This window comes from Lissotriton vulgaris, chromosome 4_1 (genome assembly GCF_964263255.1).
Source record: "Lissotriton vulgaris chromosome 4_1, aLisVul1.2, whole genome shotgun sequence".
In the NCBI taxonomy this organism is placed as follows: domain Eukaryota; kingdom Metazoa; phylum Chordata; class Amphibia; order Caudata; family Salamandridae; genus Lissotriton; species Lissotriton vulgaris.
In genome coordinates, this window is record NC_141691.1 from 327,655,426 (window position 1) to 327,678,484 (window position 23,059).

Sequence of the window (23,059 nt, forward strand, 5' to 3'; positions counted from 1 at the left end):
GGGAAGCGGACCCAATATTATTATCGAAAAAACTTTGTGCTTCTGATTTAAAAAAGGAAATGTCTTCTGGAGCATTAAGGAAGGAGCGGTCAAACGACCATGTTCTAGATGTATTTTTTGACAGGCCGACCAATTCCAAGCACAAAGCTGCATGATCCGATAGAAGGAAAGGAAGAAAATAGACACTTTGCACAGATTTAACTAATTCCTGACTAACCAGCGCTAAATCTATCCTTGACTGGTGATGATACTTATAATTACAAAATGAAATGCCCTGTTTTAGCCCAGATTTAAATCTCCATATATCCACGTATCCAAACTCCTTCATTTTTTCAATTAGAAAGGCCCTAGTTTTAGATGGAAGTGTCGGGCTATTCGACGGGGATTTATCCAAATTAGGGTCCAAAACCACATTGAAATCTCCGGCCAGACTAATCGGTTCCGGATAAAGAAGGAGATGAGGAAATAATAAGTTCAGAGCTGATGGATCATCCTGGTTAGGTCCATAATATCCCACTATGGTGACTGGGGCCCCGGCTATAACTACCGAAACAATAAGCCATCTACCCCCTGAGTCTGCGAGTTTATCCACCAGTCTTGCTTTCAAAGATTTTTTTAAGATAATCACCACTCCTCTAGTGTTAGAATTTTGTGTAGTGGATACGCAGAAATCAACCCACCTATTTTTTTTAACAAGAGAAAGAATTTTGTTTTCTGTGAGGTGGGTCTCTTGAAGTATAAGTACCTGAGCGTCAGAATCGCGAAGGTACTGCATAATCTTTCACTTTCTTGGACTGGTACGCAGGCCGTTGATGTTCCAAGAAAGAACTTTAAACTTATCCATGAGAGCAGTTTCCACTACGCCACCACCCAATACCAACACTCAAGGCAAGGAAACATCTACTAACAATACCGACGTTTACCTCCAGACCTATACCTCTCCATAACCAAGAAGATAACAACGAGCAAAAAATTAGGACTTTTTTAAAGATTTTAGCTTGCACCCTCCCTTCGTGCCCCCCTGAACCTCCCTCCACCCCCTGGGAAACCCTTGCTCTATCTATCTGGAAATACCAGAAGATAGCACCCCTACTGAGTTCCTGTCCTAACTAACCGTTACCATTTCCCTGTGCGTGAGTGAAAGAAAGGAAAGAAAGAAAAAAAGAAAACAGCAGAAAAAGAGCTAAATGACCCTTCAGAAAGATAGAGAAACAGAACATTAATTTGATTGTTTTATGTTGATCATTAGAATATTTGCGGATTTCCTAATCCGATAGAAAATCCCTTTTAGGCTAATCCTCTAATAGCACCATCTCTTTCCCTACGCTAAGCTATGCTTTACTGCTTTAACTAGAGGTCCCCTTATTTTTATCCTTATCTGTCCCCAAAGAGATTAACAGCTCATCAGCTGCCTGCACCGATCGTATATTGTGCATTGCATTATTGTGCATAACCTTTAAAGCCGCTGGGAAGACTAACTGGGCTACCGCACCTAGGCTCCTAAAGGCATCTAACCTCCTCCCAAACTCCCACTGTTTATCAAGTGTAGCTCTTGAGAGGTCTGATCTAATCTGGAAGATAAAACCCTTCCCACTCAGTGACTTCTGCTTTAGGGCCAAACTCAAGATGGACTCTTTTAAGGTGCACCAGTATTTTCCTCGGCTTTGTTCTTTGGGGATTCTTCCTAAAGGGGTCTTTATGGGCACGTTGAATCTCAATTTCTTAAGTCATTATTCTTTACAATTTCCCCAATTCAAGCAATAAATACGAAAAAAAGTAAGAATATTCAGTACCAGTAAAAAAAAGACTTTTTATTTAAAATACAAAGTGCAAAGAGCCAGTGTATGTATCAATTTCCTGGCCTTACATAGCTGGTGTGCTTTGTGATATAGAGGACCACTCATATTAACTTACCATTTCAGTAACATTTCTAACTTTTGAGTAGGCGAAGATGTTTTATTTCAAATGGGTCAATTTATTCAACACAATATCTAAAAATTAACCTAGTCCGTAGCAGTCTTATGTTACCACATTTCTGCACTGTTATCATTGGTGCATGTACTCAACAGACCTGCATTTCTCTGTTAACAGGGATCAGTCAGCAGCGGCCGGTGCAGGTAAGCGTGGTGGGGCGGGGTGAGGGGGATATCGACAGATGATGGAATAGGGCAAATTAAATAAATAAATAACTCTTATTCTGTCTTCTGTTGACATTCCCCTCCCCCCACGCAGCGCCCGCCCTACCCCGCTTACCTGCACCAGCCACTACTGAGATCAGTATTTGTTTCCTATCATGCCCAAACATTATGCAAAATATGAGTAAAGGAGAAAGTAGCAATGTGCTGAGTTGTTAAAAAGGGACACACAGTTGTTCATGATTGTGGAGAGGCACCTTGCACTTTATGAAAGATGGAACTTGGCCCAGGCTTAGTTTCAGCATTCACCTTCTTACACTTTAGCTTTTTATATTTTCAAATAAGTTCGTAAAGTAGATGCATAATTTGTAGCCACTAGGTGGAAAAGTTGAGCACTTGCACTACAGTCCACCATATCCTCTATTATTATGTTATTACCCATTTTTCTTATCACTTGTTTCCATTGTTGTGCCAATCCTTCCACTAACGTTGCTGCTGTATGTATGTCTGAAATCTCCATTATTGTTTTCCAGCCATAGGCTTGTATTATTAGATTGTAGGTGCTGTTTAATCAGTTCTTATAGAGATCCGTACACTGCCTTATAGATACTAAACCAGTAGTTCAGTACTCTCTGCTGATACTAAAACGAATGTTTGTTAAGCCAAACTCTAGTCTTAGTGTACTACTCACAGAACCCCTCGGTAAGCCAAGCCATTTTATTCAGATATTAACTTCTATCCTTTGGGGATGTGCTATGCTTTGTTCAGGAAAGATTTAACATCTATGCAGAAACTACTTATCTTTACATTATAGGACTCTGTACTAACTTCAGCTGACCTGTGACCCAGAGCTGAGCCAATCTTCTTTGATGATCCTGCTACTACATTCACTCTCTGTACATGTTGGCGGATGTGTGAATCGGAATGTAAATTATATATAAAATAACAGACCTAAATACGTAAACTCTGACACATTCTACACTTGTTCATCTCTAAGCCACATATGCCGTTAAGTTTTTGGAATTGTACTGTTTGAGAATATCATTGTTTTTATTTTTGAAACATGAAAATCATTCCTTACGCAATATTCCATAAATGCATTTAATTGTCTTTGTATACCTTTGTTGACTATACTTGTCACATCTTAGCAGCCTGGCGATATTCGGGAAGCAAAGAAGACATATTTGTAAGAGCGAGGCTTCTTTTGTCTGATTTCAGTGCATTTCCTTTCAGTAAAGCTGCAGCCTAGAGTTCTGCATCGAAACACAGAAGCCTCCACGAGAATGCACTGATTTCGACTGAAAACAAGAGGGTGGATAAAGCTGAAAGGCAGAGCATAGCCTGCAACTTGTGGTGGAGCTACTCAAGTGAATGTTCTGTGGGGCTCTCTGTTTTTTAATATAAACGAGCGTGGGCCCAAATGTCTGGTACCTAGAGCTCTATTTGTTGCCAGGTATTCTGCAGCTGCAGCATGACCTGACACTCAGTGCTAAATTTGTAAAAGAATGAGAGCCGGCGCCCAAAGTTCTACTCAGAAGCCCGTGGTCGATGCAATTGAATATCAGCATGGCAAATCTATAGTCTTAAACCCACCTGGTGCAGCTTTAACCCACTACCAGAGCCATCCTGTCACATTGCTCTTCTCTTGCAGGTTCCTGCTTTCCCCCTAAGTAACGGTTTTCAGTCTTTGTCTTCCTTCTACTTTCCCCTTTGTTTGTTTTTCCTTTTCTTGCTCTCGGTCAGTGTCTGATTAGGAAAATTAGGCACCGGCAACCACCAGTTCAAATTAAGCGCTGCCATCATTCACTGGTGACCTATGAGTACTTAACGAGACGTGGCACAGGTTTAAAGGAAATGCTCCACAAGAAGCCCATGCCACCTTTGCCAAAGCCTATCTAAAGGCTCCAGGCAGCAAAGCAGGATTCTTAATAGTTTGGGACATGTGCTGGGCCTTCTGCTGTCATGTACTTCATGCAGTCCACTGCAGATCTTTGCACAAGCACAGCAAACACAGTGGACATTCTGGTTTAAATCACTCAAAGATTCCTGAGAGGCTGCAGCAAGTGACACCACTACTACACACAAGCATCACTTCTATTGTTTTCAACAGCTAACACATACAAGTGCCATACTCAATCGTGCTAACTCTTCAGAAAATACTGCTTTGAATTGGCAGGTACGGTTAGCCACTGAGTGTCTACCTTTCTGCAGTTTGAAAGGGAGATGTTTTTAAGTGGCTTACTTTGGGTTGCCCGATTAGTTTTTAATGAGAGAGTACCAGCACTTCTCAGTAGCTAACAGTTACTCTGTTATTATAATTACCTGCATGTATTGATTTCCTGTTCTAGCACTGCGGTAAAGCCAGGTGTCAAGGTGAGTAAAGCTGGCAGAGAGTTAAGGCTACAAAAGTCCCATCAGATCCCAGAAAGCGAGAGATATTGGGTAGAGGAATGAGAAAACTGCCGCAGGTCATGCGTTTGCTTCATGCCTGCTATCCAGCAAGCTAAGGCTGTGGTGGATAGAGAAGGTAGAACATCAGAGGATTGGGATGCTCATCCTTTATAAAGAGCAATGGAATGCAGAAAATCTGGCGCAACATGGGATTCTGTTTGGGCAAGTGTGCATGCAATGTCTGACCACCCCAGGAAGGATGCAGTGGTAACTGTTAGAAGCCAGGGTAGCGTGTACGAACTGTAAGGGGACTTCAGCCCCTATCCTTCCACAGGACTGATGCAAACAGGAGAAGCAAGGGCTAATCAACCAATATTTTACCTACATTTCTATAGCACCTTTATTATGGTGTTGCCATGCCGTTAGGTGTTAGAAAGCTTCATGTCCTGATCCTGAGGATTCCACCACAGAAGGCTGGTACCTGATGACCTGGTCTGGATCACAGTAACTTTGGTACACTAATTATCAGCATTAACCAGTTATATAGATTTGTAAACAATTGCAATGAAGTGTAAACTAGTAAGGTAGCTAAATGGTTTAATGTGCCCTTGCTATTACTATGTGGCATTCACCTGTGCTGCAGTAGAAGCTGTTTTACTCAAATTTAAATTAACACTCCTATTGGGCCTATATTGGTAGGATTTTTACTCAGATTCAATACTTCACCTCAGAGGTGATGATCATCTGATGAATCTTTCTTCATCGTAGTGAGGGGGGAGAAATCAGGATATCCCACTGTCTGCTACCCAATGAGGACCATTAATTGGTAGCCAGCTCATAAATGCAGGGCAATAGCAGTTACACAAGACAAGAGCAAAATAATCTGTTGAACTTAAAATAATCTATGACTCTCTCTATTGTACATTTAGAAATCAGATAATTGTAGACACAGTTTCTGTAGAAATAACATTAAGTCACAATAAAAGACGCAGGCAAATTTATATAATGTGGTTATTGTATTAAAGATCCCACATCAATGCATAGAAGAAACATTTTAAGAAGTTCCATCATGAGTTTTACAGCTCGAAATATATAATCACACATCTAGTCAAAGTAAATCTATTGCTAAATACAGGCCTCCATAAGAGTATGGTTTCAATCGTTAGAGATTCATACCACCAACAAAGGCAGGGGGATGGTTCTCTTAACATGGGCAAGGGGATACAAAGTTAAAATCTAATAAGGAAAAATCAATTGGCAAGGGAAATGGAGCATAAATCAGAACAGTTCAATTCTGATATCTCACCAAACTGCTCCAAATCATCCAACAGGCAAGTTCATCAGTAAGGGAAAAAAGGCTTAGCACATAATGGAGAAAGTTCGGCAAGTGTCAAGGAAAGTGAAAGGGGGTAGGCAGGCCTCGCAGTCACAAATTGCAAGATGCTCAGTTCTGCAATAGAGGAAAGTGGGCGGGAAGAAGGCTCTCTCCTCCTAGAAAAGTCACTTTTTATAGTCCATATTGTGTGTGGTGACAATGGTCTGATCATCATGTGATCATTCTTCCAGTCTCCAGGTACAAGTTGATACTTCTGCATACTTTCTCATGCTCTTCATGAAAAACAGCATGTCCTCACATGTTAGCCGACTTATTTACTGTGTTGCTGTCCATGGATATAGTCCAAAGGTCAGTTTCCCACTATTCATATACAAGGAGATACTGTAAGAAAGCCTCTTGTTGCTTAAAGAATCTCCCATTAACAAGAACAAATAAAGCAACATTTGAGAAAACGTATCAAAGTCCATTGCACAAGGCTATGAAATAATACAGTCTAAGGAGAAAAGACAACTCAATACATTTTAAAGTTAGCATTTCTTATTTAGTAAAATAAACTCCTAATTAAGTTCAAGCATAAAACATTGCTTAACCTTTTGATATATGTTTAATGTGAGCTGCATGTTTGTTCTTTTGAATATTGTAGATCGATATTTATTACCTATACTGTGTGGATCCCCGTTTTTGTTGCTTGTTAATTTTTTTGTGTCATGTCTGATGTTAAAATGCCTTTGGGCAACAGCTTGTGCTTTACAAATACAAACATAAATTAAACAGTTTCTTTCAATTCAGGTACGTGAGCTGCTCTGAATATAGTTTAATATGCTTATTGTATGCAATAGTCATTAACGTAATACCCAACACCCATTATTACACATCAATAGAGACATTAAACTGTGCTCTGGCTCTAGAGTCTTCATTCACCAATCGAAGTCACTCTTCATTCAGTAACTAGACTTATTAATCAAAAATAGTTTGAGCATATATTATGTGTTAGACCTGGCCCTTTCTGCAGGGTAATCCCTGATTTTTTCCATCCTATGCCTTAATTTACTGAATCAGTGCTTGTTGGTTTTTTTAGATTCTGAGCACTTTTGATCTCCTGAACAGTGGTAAAGTGCTTATGATCTCTCCCTCAACAATGGTAAAAGTAGCCTACACCTGGTTGGTACTAGGTCCCTAGTAAAAGGATCTATATGTACCAAGGGCCTGTAAATGAAATGATATAGGTGAACAGTAGCACTGACTGTGCCACCCACTAAAGTAGCACCACAAAGCATGTCTCAGGTCTGCCACAGCAGCCTGTTGTGCTGCTTTAAACTGCCATTTCAAACTGGTAAAATAAATAATTTGCCATTCTTAAATCTTCCTTTTTAATACTTATAAGTCACCCCTAAGGAAGGTCCCAGCAGCTCAAATAGCAGGGTGCATAGTATTTGAAAGTAGGACATGTGTGTTTAACTTCAACATGTCCTGACAGTGAAAAGCTCCTAAAGTTGTTTTTAACTGTTGAAAGGCGTATTATCCTTATTGCAATTAATAAGTGCTAATGTCAGATTGGGTGCAAAAACAACAATTTATGGACACAAAGCAGAACAATGTCATACCTTCACCCCAGTACAGAGATCTGGGCCTAAATTCATAGTTTTTTTGCTCATCATGCCATTCTAGTTTGAACCCAGCCATATGCAAATCAGTCTTGACCCTGTGCCCAATGGAAACATTCCAGCCCAAACTGCCAGGCTAGATCCTCCCTGGACTGGAAACAAGCATCCTTCCTGTCAATGTATCTACATTATATACATTTGCATATTTGAAAGTGAATAATGCGCCCCAGTGAGATGACCATAACCAAACCCGTGTAGGATATACAGTGCAGTTGAATATTTACAACAATGGTTATTGGTTCATAGAAGAGGAGCCAGTTGGAGTATAATACAACCAAAGAGACAGAGCTCCTATTTTGACAAGCAAAAAAAGAAATTTTCCTTTGGACACACCAATACCAATTCACTCCATATAATCACATCAATATCAAATACATATATTTTGTACTTGGAACACCTCCATAAGGAATAAAGTGAAACAAGAATTAAAAAAATATACATTTAATGTAGCTTCAAGATAAAAAAATCACAATGTCACATAGTTAAATTTACTGCTATGTGGTATTGGACCACCTCTATAAGAGACGTATAGAACCACCAGGTGGTTGTTGTATTTCAGAGACATCTATTGGGATGTTGTTTTAGGGGGGTAGAATGTCTGGACTGTTATGTAATGTATGCACTTGTATACTTGTATGTAATGTATACACTTGTATACTTGTATGTAATGTATACACTGTTATGTAATGTATACAATGTATAAAGTGACTATTAATACCTCAAGTATGTCATTATTGTTTTTTAATTGTTTTTATGTTTGTTTTGTTAGCTATACAGTTTGAATTGAAGGAAGGAGCATTATATTGTTTTCAAGTCCTGAAGAAGGTGGCATTATCAAGTTGACACCACCGAAACACGTCAACGCATTGTATTGTTGTTAAATTTGAATCAGGACAAGCCACATAGAGGCCAGATTTTACTGTCCCTTGACTTGTCTACAATTATTTAGAATTAACCTCATAAAGGTAGAGTTAGTTTGCCTCCTTTATTATCCTTCCATGCAATATTTAGATTCTGTGATCTTCATAAATTATTTTATTTAGGATATGTTGTTATGAATATATGTATGTCCGTCACTATTAGAGTGAGCCCAGTGAAATTTTTTTATGATGTATTGAATTTAACTATGTGACATTGCGTTTTTTTTATCTTGAAGCTACATTAAATGTATATTTTTTTAATTCTTTGTTTCACTTTATTCCTTATGGAGGTGTTCCAAGTACACAATATATGTATTTGATATTGATGTGATTATATGGAGTGAATTGGTATTGGTGTGTCCAAAGGGAAATTTATTTTTTTGCTTGTCGGAGTATTATACATTAATTGGATTTGATGAGGGCTCTCCCTTTCTAAAAAGCTGACGTTTCGACCCTCTCGTGGTACGGGGTCTCCTTAGGAAAATAATTCTGGGAACTAAATACAGTACAGTATTCAATATAGTGCACTATTTAAGTGTTAAGTGGGTGCAAGACTGATTAGAGTAGGCTTTCCAGGATTGAACCCACAAGCCCAACTGTGGTATCAATGACTAAATCACGATGTCTGAGTAATCATTTTCTTGGATTAAGATGTAGGGTATTTCCTAAGATCTAATAACGTGGATCCCGAAGGGTTGATAAATCTTACCACCTGCAGTATTAGAATGCACAATGGGAGGGAAGTACATGGAGGATGAGCTTACCAATTGGAAAGTGAAGCCACTGCTTGGCTTCCGAAGATGTTCACAGTAACAAAGATACTGTATATCCTATAATGAGGAAGGTCAATTACTTTATATGATGACCATTCTCACCATTTAGGGATTAGAATCTGTCTATAGAAAAAATTATTTGTAACAAGAGTAAGGCATTGATACCTGTAAAAATAACGTAAATAATCAGGACTCACCTTACTAGAAGTTAACCGGTGAAAGTCTCAATGTAAATCAATGGAACAAGGCATGGACCGGTGAGTGGACACAGCCAGGGAACTAAAATAAAGCATAGGGAACAGGTGCTGTTAAGGTTACAGCGGTAACCCAATCAGTCAGAGTGGGGCAAGTGGCGTGATAGCAGAATTTAAATAAAACGGAGTCATCGGTATTCCTTACCTAATCGTTTGACAAAGTAGCACTGTAAATTGCAACTGGTGCTCCGAGGTGTGCGATGCTAAAGCATTTAGGATAGGTACCACTGAGCATGACCGGGAACCAGGATCGAATTGACGCATACGCGATGCGTTCGTTTACAAGTGAAGTCCTAAGTTAGTGCGGCTGCCATCTTACAGAGGGGTTAGTTCCAATGGGTGCACACTGATAGTTATTGTGGGGTTGAGCTGTTTGTATGATACCACATCGGTATCTATGTACATAAACTAATTTTCTAGAGGCCATTGGAGTTAATAATTTACAGGGCTTTCATTGATAAAGTGGGGGTATTGTCCAGTGGGGCTCTTATTATACAAGTCAATGTGACAATAAAGCACCCAGTGTGAGGGCAGACTCTGACCGTGTTGCACCTGTACTATAATATTAATCACAAATCATTTGCCAATAATATAGGATTATACACATCAATACATATGAACTTATCCACATTTTTCATTCCATCTTACACGTGTACTCAACTATTAATCACAAACCATTGTCAATAATATAGGATTATACACATCTGTACATATGAACTTGTCTAAATTTTTCGTTCCTTGTAACGGATTTCATGAGCCATACTTGTAATACATTACAGAGTATGATGAATAAGTGTATGTCACAATTCATCGATAGAGAAGGGCGAGCCATTCCCAGATGAGATATATTTAGCTCATATATAGGGATGAGTCAATAACCACAGAGTATAGGTTTACTGATTTTCCAGGGTGCCTACAGTGTGAAGGTGGAGGTATTAGTAACACTAATAGGAGGTGTAACTACAAGGATAAATTTGGCTGAAGAGGCGGGGCTGGGGATTGATCAAAAGACCTGGAACCATAGTTTGTCTCTTTAGTTCAGACTAATGAATCTCTGCCATTCTTCCAAACTTTTTAGTTCTTTTCTGATGGAATCACATTTTCTGATCCATTTGCATTCCAGAAGCTGTAGTAGCTGGGAGATGTTTCCACCTCTGGTTGGAAGTCTGGCTTTCTCAATTACTTACCAGTGGAGTTCATCTGCTATGTGAAAGTTCTATTTATAATGTTGCACCAAGAGTGCGGTTTCTACCTGACAACGTATCCTGCACTGGTGCCGGCCAATGCAGGTTTTAACCGATTAGCTTGTCTGCCTTTTGTAAATGATGTCACACAGACACCAGATACAATAGATAAAGTTAGTGGTTGCACAGTTAGTAAGTTTGTTTAGTGTCCATTTTATATTGCCATGGCTGAAAGTTTTTGTGTTGCATGTATATTGACAAGCTAAACAGCCTCCACAGCGGAAGTGTCCAGCGTCACTGGATAATGAACAAGCTTCATTGATAGTAGTATTGTATTTTGGAACACTGGTGTCCAATTGTACCAGATGATCCCTGATGTTTTTGCCTCTCTTATATGAAAACAAGGGTTGTTCTTGAGAGGTACTCAGTGTGTTAAGGGTTGGCCAGTGTCTTTTGATGATTTTCATTACTTCAGTGCTTTGTGGGAAAAAGGTTGACACACACACATTTCTTTTATCTTGAGTTTTAGGTTTACTGCCAAGTAGTTGTTCACATTAACTAAACCATGCCCTCTTCATGGATGTCTTAACGAGTCTTTTTGGATAACCTCGATCTTGGAGTCTGCCACTCAAGAAATTGGCCACATTGGTTTGGTTATGGTCATCTCACTGGGGTGCATTATTCACTTTCAAATAGGCAAATGTATATAATGTTGATACACTGACAGGAAGTGTTTTTCTCTTATGCCTTTTTTTGTTTGTAGAAATTCAGATTAATGAGAATGCAATAATAAACAATGCTCACTTTGACTAAAGTGAGGAGACAAAAATAGTATTCTACTGTGGGTAGCAATATTGAAATTGCCTAAACATTGATGTGCTCTAATCAACTAGGGCCTTATCCTATTATTGTGGACCTCTTTTGATTGAATCAAGCAGAATACATTTATTGCTGTGAAAGTTAGCATCTGAACACTGTTTCGGCTGCACTAGCAATACCCAGTTCACAATGACATTTGGGTCGCTCTTTTTGTGAAAACCTTTAGAAAGTTGGCATTTTCTTGCTTTAGTCATTTAGTGGCTGTAGTTTCTCTCTGGTCACATGACTAGGTGTAGCTGACAGTTCAGCTTAGCATTTTCCTCCTAGACAGTCACACACAATAGGGAGCGGAGGTGTGCCTGGATTGGAAGGATGGGGGCTGGGCACAACCCCAGTTTCCCCTGAATTATCTGTGTCCTGTCTCCACACAACGGGTTGCATGCCCCCTGTAGTTAATGTCGAGCCAGGGAAAGGAAGGCAAGTTGCATGGGGACTTCAAAGTAAAAACCAATAGAGGCTTCTCCCCCACTTCAAAAAGGGACAACTGGGTATAAATATGGACTTTAGACTCTTTAGTGCACCTCTGGACTGGTGGATAGTCTGCTAGGAATACGGACTGCTGTACTTCTGAAGGGCTGGCACTCTGCTAAACTGTCCCCTGTTGGACACCTGCTTTGCTGTGCTGACTTGCTGCCCTCTTGCCTGCGTGAGAAGGCCTGCACCTGTATCTTTTGAACCCAGAATGACTCCAAGGGCTATTCAGTGGGCCTCCTGATCTGAACACTCAGGGACATAACAGGCTTTCAACAACCTTGCGTTTGCACCTGCTAAGTGGTACCAGCCCTGGGCCCTTGGAAGTGGTCTTAAGGTGCTTTAGCAGCCTCTGTGGATCCAGCAGAACTTATGCATCTCCTGTCCTGGGCAACCCTGAGCCGAACTTACACATCTTCGCTACTGCCTAATTTGGACCCTTCGCAAAGACCAGCATCATCGCTGTAACCTGCAAGACATTTGGAACTGCCACTGCTCCATGCATTCTTGACGTAGATGCTCAAATCCCTGATCAACTACACCAGACTCCGCATAGCAGCTTACAGCCTTTTTGAACAGATGCATCCCTCCGCCCATGCGCCTCAAGCTCCACCCAAACTTTGCATCAAACTGTTGGCTCTATCCTCGGCGATGACGTAGGTCCTTGCATTACAGCCTTGCTGCATTTTGGAACAGACACATCGCTATGGCTGCATGACGCATCTTCCAAGATCCACTCAATGCTCTGTAAATCAGGATCGAAGTCCTGCAACCAGATTTCCACAGTTGGCACTTTATACCCTTTGGTACTATTTTCTCTAAAAAACTTAAAATTCAATATCTTCGGTTCTACAAATTGTTTTTTTGTTGTTTTGGTCTTGTTGTATGTATTAAAAATGACTCAAGTCTTCTAACGCTGTTGTGGGCTACTGTTATTGTGTGTTTTCACTGTATTACTATTTGAACTGTTGCACAAACACTTTGTACATTTCCTCTGAGTTCAGCCTAACTGCTTTGTGCCAAAATGCCCAAGGGGTAAGTACAGGTTAATTTAGGGTTTGCTTGTGATTTCATCCTGAAAAGATGTGTGGTTGCTGCTTGAGAAAAGTTCCACTCCCTCAACCAGTAACTCAATTTCTCACAATGCAAATTAAGAAAGTAGGCATTTTCCTGCCCATAGTTTCTGAGGCTTTTCTAGGAGTTTCCTGCTGCCTGTGCCTCATAATGGTTCCACCATCAAGAATGTGTATTGGGCTCTGCTAGTGAATAGCGGGACCTGAGTGTAGCTGGGAGAGGTTCTTCATGGTAGGATGGAAGGGGAGGAACTGTGTCATGCCCCGATTGGGTCTTAAATTAGGATTTTGTCTTAACAAAACTTAAGATAAAATGTTAATTTAAGACAAAATCCTAATTTAAAACACAATCCTAATTGAAGACAAAAAATCCTAACTTAAGACAAAATCCTAACTTAAGACAAGATCCTAACGTAAGACAAAATACTAACTTGAGACAAACCCCTATCTTAAAACAACATCCTAATTTAAGACAACATCCTAATTTAAAACAAAATCCCAATTTAAGACAAAATACTATTTTAAGACAAAATACTAATTTAAGACAAAATACTAACTTTACTCCTACTAAATGCCTTCTGTGAATACCAAAAGTAGTACGTTTAGGATTTTGTCTAAGATTAGTTCTTTGAATCGCCCCCCCTGTGTCTGTTGAGATTTTGTCTAAACAGTACTTGAGCACATCTTTTTTTGTACTAATCAACTTTATTGGTGTTTTAAAAAATCACAACAAAAGGCAGGTTGTTATGCATTGGGCGTGCACAAAGAAGAAACAATTAACAGAATGTTAATATATGGTCAATTATATGGTAACGTCTTAGTAAACAACTCTTAATGATTGTAAAATTAACCATACATTGAAGGCAAAATTAGGGCCAAATTTATGTTTATCTTTTTCCAGTCCTCTAGTATTCGAGCTCATCACATCTTAAATGCAAGAAGGCTTCAGTAGAAGAGATTGTTACTGCAAACAAAATCGAAGGTTGAGTTGCTAGTCGCCTTTAAAAGACATTGTTTTGAGCTTGTTTTTGGCAATGTTTTTGAATCCTACAACTGAATGTAGGCTGGCAACCAACTCTCTGCTATCTGGAAATCTGGAGATTAGTTAACTATGCAGGACTGCCTAATTGGGTCTAATAGTAGTTTTTACCAGATAAGTGGCTTTCATATACTTGAGACAGAGTGGTGAATCTTTTAATAGCTACACCAAGAGTGTGTCTTTACTTTTATATGACAAGCTGGCATGTTCTAGGTCCAGCCAAATACATCAATCTGGAGTGGGGGGATGCAAGATCTGTGATGAATACAAACATTCAATCAACCAATCAACAACATTTGGAAAGCGCAACACTATCATCCTCTATGGGTATCTGAGCACTTTGTCTCCGTCAAAGAGCCTGGTCTTAAGTCTCTTTCTGAAGTCTGCCAATGAGGGGGCTGTACAGAGCGGGAGGGGAAGGATGTTCCAGGTCTTAGAAGTGATGTAGGAGAAGAAACGGGCACCGCTGTGGCTGTGATGGATGCTGGGGAGTGTCTGCAAAGGCGATTGAGGAGGAGCCCAGGTGTCTAGAGGGTTGGTGGAAGTTCAGTCGATGGTTGTTGTAGGCAGGTTCTAGGCCGTGTGTGAGGATCTTGAACTGGCATCTCTTCTGGATGGGGAGCCAGTGGCGGTCTCTCAGGTGGGGGATGATGTGTTTTTTTTGCAAGGTCCAGGATGAGTATGTCTGTGTTCTTTATGGTCTGGAGTCTTCTGAGGAGCTGTGTGGAGCTGCATATAGGGAATTGCCATAATTGAGGTGGCTGGTGGTGGGGGACTAAGTGAAAGTCTTTGTGGTGTTGGTTGGGATCCATCTGAAGATCCTGCGATGGATACAAAGTGTGTGGAAGCAGCAAGAGGTGACTGTTGTTTCATAGTTGGCCGTCGAGGATGATGCCAGGGTTGCTTGCATTATCGATCCCGAAGTTCAGAAATGTAGTTGTATCAGAGTTGAGTTGGAGGTAGCTGTCTCTCATCAATTTTGGCTATGCTGGTCATGGCATTCCAAAAGTTGTTTTTTGCACTGGAGGCATCCTCAGTGAGTGAGAGAATCAGTTGGGTGTCGTCTACATAGATTATATTGAGTCTGTGGGATCTGACAATGATTGTGAGGGGGGTCATGTGGATGTTGAACAGGGAGGGGCTGAGGGATGATCCTTGTGGTGCACTGCATATGATGTCTTAGGGGCTGAGGTGAAGGGAGGTAGTCAGATGCTCTGTGTGCATCCTGTAAGGAAGGATGCGATCCACTTGAGGGTGTCTTGCTGTAGGCCTATGTTGTAGACTCTGGTGTTGTGGGAGATGGTGTTGAACGCTGCCACTGTGCCTGATATCTAGGCATGTATCCATAATCCCAAAGTAAGTGGCATCATCACAGATTGTACAAACATGGCCTCAAAAACTAGCTGTATTCGTTCCAAAGAACACTGCAGGAACTTTCCGTACCCTGATCTTAGAGCACATCCCAACTCATGGGTTTATTATTCCTCAAGTGCTCTTTAAAAGAGGCCATGTTATCAATGCAGAGCCCTAAGTAGTTGTATGATTGAACCAAATTCAACTTCTCACCATTGAGATACCAATTTATATTGCATTTTCTCAACCTAAAATAAATGTTGTGATTTTCAAAACATTAATCTTTTCGATTACGGTTCAAGAGTGAACACAATCAAACCCTTACTTTGCTCTCCTTCTGTCCCCTGTAACCAAATATTTCTTTCTTCCTGATGTGCTCTTGTGCATTGCCTGCTCTAAAAACATTGTTTCAGACAATACTTTCAGAGTCAGTTATAATGGATCGCCCAACAACTGCTGGCAATAGAAACTGCCACGTTAAAAAGGATCCAACAGGGGTGAAAACACTCTCAAAGATAATGAACTATGGAATGCGAATCTCCAATCCTCATGGAAGAGTTGGAGCGCTAGGCTCTCAGGGCGGAATTCAAAGCACAGCTGTCCTCATATGATAAAATAATAATCCAACTGTGGTGACAGGAATCAATGGCCATAAGCGAAACACAAAGATCGCATCCGATGAAATCACTGCTTCATTAGGCAGATCCTCAACAGGAAGTAATGAGGGCCTGAGGATGTATGCACCGGTTATCGTACGTCATCAGGCCCTCCTTACTTTCATGAATTCCGCCCGAGAACCTAGAGCTCCATCTCTTCCATCAGGATTGGAGATTCGCATTCCTATCTCTGAGAGTATCTTCTCCCCTGATGGATCCTTTTTACCGTAAGCAGTTACTACTGCCAGCAGTTGTTGGGCATTCCATTATAACTGACTACAGACTCTCCTGACTTGTGATGCCCCTCTCGCTACCAGTATTGCGCCCTGATGAAGGTGTGACATGTGTCAGAGTCCCCACACCAAAACGCGCGTCAGTGCATTTTCTTCACACAACTGGTGCTCCTCCCCTATGAAATCTGGATACTTTCTGGAAAATAATGTTCCCAAAAAATGGGTATATAAATTTTAAAAAATAAGAATATCGCATGTACTGATATTCTCATTGCCCTGTATACAAGGATACAGTTGTTATATTACATTTTTTCTTTTTGGTTATTTGTGTCTTTGCTCTGGGTTTATATGGAGTTGACCAGTCTTGTTATGAGTGTTGTCCACATGTCTGTAAGAATGGGTTATGAGTGTGGTCACTATTTAAATGTATGATTTTGTGGGGTTTTCATGAATATTGTTTTCGTTTATGTGTTGTTCTGGAAGCTGTTGCTGTAGCACTACTATCTGTTTTGTACATCTATTTTATTGAATATTTATTATCTATCTATAAACCTTGCTAAGATTGTTGCAATTTTTATTTGCACTATAAATCATTATTGTATAGCTTCAATAAAATGAAAAATCATTTAGTACCTAGGTGGTTATTTCTGCCCTTTGGTCCACACACTGTGCTTGCTCAAGAGTGAGGAGGATAGGTTTTCCCCCTTTTTGCAAACCAAAACCTTGTTGCATTATTGAATAAATAGGTTGCAGGCAGTGGGTTTGGCTGTTTGGTTATTGATGTGTTCCCCTATACCCCTGCCTGGGTATCAGTTCAAGGCCTCCTTCTGTGTGATAGTTATGGTTTATGAAATGTTGCCTGTAACCCAAGTTGGCAATATAGGATCATATTACACAGTAGTTATTATGTATTTTCTCATATTACTTGATGTATTAACTGATTTTAATATATTTGTAGTAAATAGGTGCAATTCACAATTTAATTTTTAGTAGTCATTGTTTGCCTGCAGTATCAATGTTTTCACAAATTTATGTTTGTTGGTGGAATAGATAATATGCTAATATTTAAAAAGCTTTTCATGCAACAGAGTACATGATTATACATCAATGTTTAAATGTAAAGCAGCATTGCAAGGACAAGGAAATTAAAAAGGTTTTCTAAAATGTGCTGTTTTTGCTGTAGTAAAATAACTATAGGTTAGGTTTCATAAGACTGAAAAGGGGAAAATAAAGTATAGCATGGGAAATTATAATTAAAACCATGCTCACATGGGTCTGCATGTCCTTGTATTTTCACACACTGAGGAGCATTCATTGGTAGATACTTGTATCAAGGATTGACATGCAAGGATGAGCTTGACAGGTGTGCTACATAATATTCTGAGAGGGAGCAGCACTGTCATTGTGAAAATATTTTTTATTTCCAGCACTGAAAGTAAGAGGAAATGCTGTGCTAACCATCCTCTTAGCTTTGTGGTTGTTTAGCAAATTTAAAGTTTCTACAAACTAACTCATCCCTGTGACTTACAAAAACTAATTCTCCTATTTTATGTAAAGTAAAGGTTAACATTCAATAAAAAAGCTTCCCCATGAATAATCTATCTGTTTCTCTGTCTCTCTCTGGGCAGTTGAATGAATGAATGAATTAATGAATTAAAAATATATTTGGTAAAGCGCACTGCGGCCAAGCGGCTTCCTGGCGCTGGGGACCTGATCAGAGCTCACAGAGGGAACCCAGGGAGACTAGGAGGGGAATGCCTGAGAGAAAAGGAAGGTTTTGAGGGCTTTGCGGAAGTGAGTGTAGATGGGGATGGAACGAATGGAGAGTGGAAGACTGTTCCAGAACTGGGGGGCCAGGACTGAGAACCGGGTACCACCCGTTCTGGATTTATGGAAGCGGGGGATATGCAGAAGAGAGAGGGAAGAGGACCGAAGAGGTCGGGCATGGGGGCATGAGAGGAGATGAGAGAAATAATGAACAGGGGAGCAGAGCGGGAATGAGCCCGAAAGGCTAGACAGGCCAGTTTAAAGAAAGATCTGAAACAGACAGGAAGCCAATGAAGGGACTTGAGAGCAGGGGTGATATGAGAGGATTTAGGCAGGGAGAGGATGAGGCGGGCAGCTTGGTTTTGAATGGCCTGGAGTCGGCGGGTTTCGTAGGCGGGTATGCCCACGTACAGGCCATTCCCATAGTCGAGGCGGGAGGTGACAAGGGCCATGACTATGGTTTTAAGTGCGTTGGTGGAAAAAAAACGTGACATTTTCCGGATAAGACGGAGGGACAGAAAACAAGAAGACACGACGGAACTGATCTGACTATGCATGGATAAGTCATGGCTGACTTTGATACCAAGGGTACGAACTGAGGAAGCGGGCACAGGGGGGGACCAAAAGAAAGGGGCCAGTGTGCAGGAGACCAAGGGTTCGAGGGACCACCAGTGAGGACAAGTTCCGTCTTCTCTGGATTGAGCTTCAAGTGGTTAGCGCTCATCCACTCAGAAATAAAAACTAAGGTGGAACAAAACTTAGGGAGAGAATCAGGGGTAGAAGAAAGGTCAAAAACTAGCTGGAGGTCATCTGCGTAATTGTATACAGAGACCCCCAGCTCAAGAAGGGAGGTGATGAGGGGATGGATATAAAGATTAAAAAGAAGGGGGAAAGAGAGGAACCTTGGGGAACGCCACAAGTAACCGGGCGGGGAGGGTCAGAAAAGCCGGAGAGGTGAACCGCCTGGGACCTGTCCCAAAGGAAGGACGCGAGCCAAGAAAAGGCCGCGCCCCGAATGCCCGCTGCGCTGACACGGTCGAGAAGGATGGAGTGGTCAACCGTGTCAAACGCAGCGGACAGATCAAGAAGGACTAGGGCTTGGGGGAGGTTAGAGTCGGCCTTCCCCTTGAGTTCGTCCAAGACTGCAAGGACCACCACCTCCGTGGAGTGGCCCGGGCGGAAGCCCGCCTGATGGGATGCCAAGAGGCCGTTCTCCTCGATGTAAGTGGAGAGGCAGGAGGTAACATGGGCTTCAAGGATCTTGCCAAGATAGGGAAGAAGGGAAATGGGTCGAAAATTAGAAGGGAGAGAGGGATCCAGACCGTTTTTTTTAGGATAGGGAGGACTATAGCGGATTTAAAAGAAGAGGGGACGGAACCAAGAGCCAGAGAGGAATTAAGAAGAGCAAGAGGGGGGGCGGGACAGTTGGTGAAGAGAGATTTAAGAATGCGTGCCGGCGCGCAGTCCGCGGGAGAGCCAGACTTGACTTTGACCAGAAGTTTTAGAAATAAATCAGGGGAGATAGGGGGAAGAGAGCGAAAGAGGAAGGGGGAGGAGGAAGGAGACAAGTGAGACGGGGTTGAGGCACAGTGGGGATGTTGGCTTTAATTTTCACAATCTTGTCGATGAAGAAATCATTAAGTGAGGAACAGAGGGACTGTGAGGGGACCAGACTAGGGGTGAAATGATCAGAGGTGGCAAGATTGTGAACCAGGGAGAAGATTTCACGAGATTTATTAGCAGAGAGAGCTACTCTCTCAGTGAAATATGCTGTTTTAGCCACTAGGATCGCTTTTTTATATTCGATGAGAAGTAGTTTATATTGGGTGCGCAAAGAGGGACAGTAATTCCGTCTCCAGTGGCGTTCCGACCGCCTAAGGTCGAGTTTAAGCGTTTTAAGCTCTGGAGAAAACCATTTGTGCGCGTCGTAGGGGCGGACCGCCTTGATCTTTCTAAGCGGGGCAACTAGATCACACGAGGAAGATAGCCATGTGCCAATGGCGTTGACCTGGGATTCGAGAGGAAGATCAGTGAGGTCTGGGGCAGAGGAAGCCAAGGCAAGCGAGAGGGAATCAAGGTCGGTCTGATTCCAATTACGGGCTAGAATGTTTTTCGGAAGAGGGGGCTTGTCGACCGCGCCCAAGTGAATAGAGAAGGAAATAATAAAGTGATCCGACCAGACACAAGGGGATATAGAGGGAGGTGAGACGACAGGACGTGAGGACCAGATTTGATCCAGGATGTGACCCTGGGCGTGGGTAGGGACTGTGACATGAGATGTGAGGTTTAAGCACTGGAGGGTGGCAGAAAAGTCTTTAGAGGGAAGATCTTCCCTAGGATCGCACGGCAAAAGTTAAAGTCGCCGAGCAGAAGGACGGAGGAGTTGTTGACCACCAGAGTGGCCAAAAGGTCCTGAAGGGAAGCTACAAAGGAAGGCATAGATTGAGGGGGACGGTACACGAGGACAACAGTGAGGGGGCAGAAAGGTTAAGGGAGCGGGCCACCAAGTAGTCCACGTTGGGTATAGGGTGGTGAATAAGAAGTTGAAATTTGAGGGTCGACCGAATGATCATCGCCACACCTCCCCCAACCTTACCGTCTGGACGGTCAGCTCGGACGGCGTAATGGGTATCGGGGAGAATGGCTAAAAGATCGGGGAGGGAATCGGCGGTGATCCAAGTTTCAGTCAGGAAAAGGAAGTCTGGGGAATCGATGGTCAAAAGGTTGAAAAGTGCCGTCTGGTGTTTGACTGCAGAGCGGGTGTTGAGCAGGTAAGCGGAGGCTACAGTAGGAACAGGGGATGGACGGGGGACAGGAGGGGGGTCAACAGAGGGAAGGGTAGGGCTGTGAGAGACCGGGATCGGGTGAGAAGGGGAAGAGACGAGAATGCCAAATGTATCCAGATGACGCAGTAGTGAGGGGGAAGGTGAGGAGATAGCAGAGAGAGCTATGAGTTGAGATGAAGTATAAACCAAAAAAGGAGCAGAGTGTGTGGCCCTTGCTCCCGGCCCATCGCGGACGGACGCAGACGGGCTTAACTTAGGCGCAACTTCGGCGTGCCTTCGTCGCGCCCGCTGCGCTCGTCCGCTGCACGGCCAGGAGTGAGTAACCATAATGTAGGGACACATGGGGAGGAGGATCAGGGGGGTGTGGCAGGGGGAGAGGGGCCAAAGAACTGCAGCGCAGAGCCCAGACCCGCCCATGATGGTGGAGCCGCCCGTCCCACTCCGAGAGTCAGGCAAGGAGGGGGCGATCAGCGGAGGCGGTCTGGGTCGCGTGCAGGAGAGGGGGCAGCCAGGGAGGATCAGAGCGCTAGGTCCAGAGCGCTAAAAGAGCAGTGCAGGTAGGCAAATTTAAAAGTTTCCAAACAAGAAAGTCACTACAATGAACGTTGCTCCCGGAGACGCCTCTGGAGGTCTGGAGGTGGATGCAGGATAGGCGCGCGATCAGCCGACCGCCTAAAGTACTTTGCCAGGGGGGAGGGGCCAAAGAACTGCAGCGCAGAGCCCAGACCCGCCCAAGATGGTGGAGCCGCCCTTCCCACTCCGAGAGTCAGGCAAGGAGGGGGCGATCAGCGGAGGCGGTCTGGGTCGCGTGCAGGAGAGGGTCAGCCAGGGAGGATCAGAGCGCTAGGTCCAGAGCGCTAAAAGAGCAGTGCAGGTAGGCAAATTTAAAAGTTTCCAAACAAGAAAGTCACTAAAATGGACGTTGCTCCCGGAGACGCCTCGGGAGGTCTGGAGGTGGTGCAGGATAGGCGCGCGATCAGCCGACCGCCTAAAGTACTTTGCCAGGGGGGGAGAGGCCAAAGAACTGCAGCGCAGAGCCCAGACCCGCCCAAGATGGTGGAGCCGCCCGTCCCACTCCGAGAGTCAGGCAAGGAGGGGGCGATCAGCGGAGGCGGTCTGGGTCGCGTGCAGGAGAGGGGGCAGCCAGGGAGGATCAGAGCGCTAGGTCCAGAGCGCTAAAAGAGCAGTGCAGGTATGCAAATTTAAAAGTTGCCACTGGAAAGTTATTCTTAGACCCATGTTTTCAAAGGAAATGGATTTCTGGTTTGCTAATCACTTTGGCACTTTTTAACAATTTTTATGATTTGGTGTATATCTGTTTGTAGTAGTTGTTGAGAAATTAAGGGTCAAAATGTGTAGTATAGGGATGCATAGGATCCGCGGATTCAACAGATAAAAAGATATGATGCTATGTTTATTAAAACATGAACAAAGATGTTGCAGCAGCCATTTTAGGACGTGAGGACTCAGTTAAAAATAAATTTAAGATCAGATTCCCATTAGAGTTCTATTTTAGTTTTCTGTCTATTATCGGGAGGTGTCATTAGACGAGAATAAATATTGGAGGCTTTGGGGTTTATGAGCAGGAGATTATGCCATGGGAATATGGGATGGGATTGTGAAGGGAGTGAAGTGGTGAGTTTCACACGTGCCTCAATTATTGCACTCTGCAAAGTCATACATTTAGGTTTAAAGGAAGTCGGTAAGTGATAAAGAGATTGCATTTGTGTAAATTGAATGGGTAAGCCTTGGTCAAAAAATTGGTGCACCCATAGTAGACCTTTATTCCTCCATACCTTCCAGTATATGGGTTTCCCTTTAAAAAGGATCAACCTATTATGGCAAATTGTGGGGTTGAGAAAAGTTTTTGAGTTATGTGTAGCTAAGTGAGGTGCAATAAATAATAATTTAGTTGATTGCTTAATTATGGGAGTAGAGAGCCTTTGTGGCTTCCGGGTAAAGGAAAGGCATTCCTGAAATGAGAAAGGGGTTAAAAATTAGAGTTCAAGATCCATCCAAAGTGGTCTAGTTTCAGATTGAGTAGTAATCCAATTTGACAGTTGAATTATTTGGAAGGCTTTATGATAATTAGAGAAATGGGGAAAGTTAACGCCTCCTTCGGAATTTGATCTGGAAACTAATTGG

General features: G+C 42.4%; 1 protein-coding gene and 1 pseudogene across 1 annotated transcript in view; one reads left to right on the forward strand and one right to left on the reverse strand.

Moving 5' to 3' along the window:
• The window catches only part of GPC3 (glypican 3), a 3,092,951-nt gene that overhangs the window by 189,346 nt on the left and 2,880,546 nt on the right, over positions 1–23,059 (forward strand). The gene's annotated exons all lie outside the window — the stretch shown is intronic.
• LOC147718714 (uncharacterized) lies at positions 19,630–21,256 on the reverse strand (annotated as a pseudogene).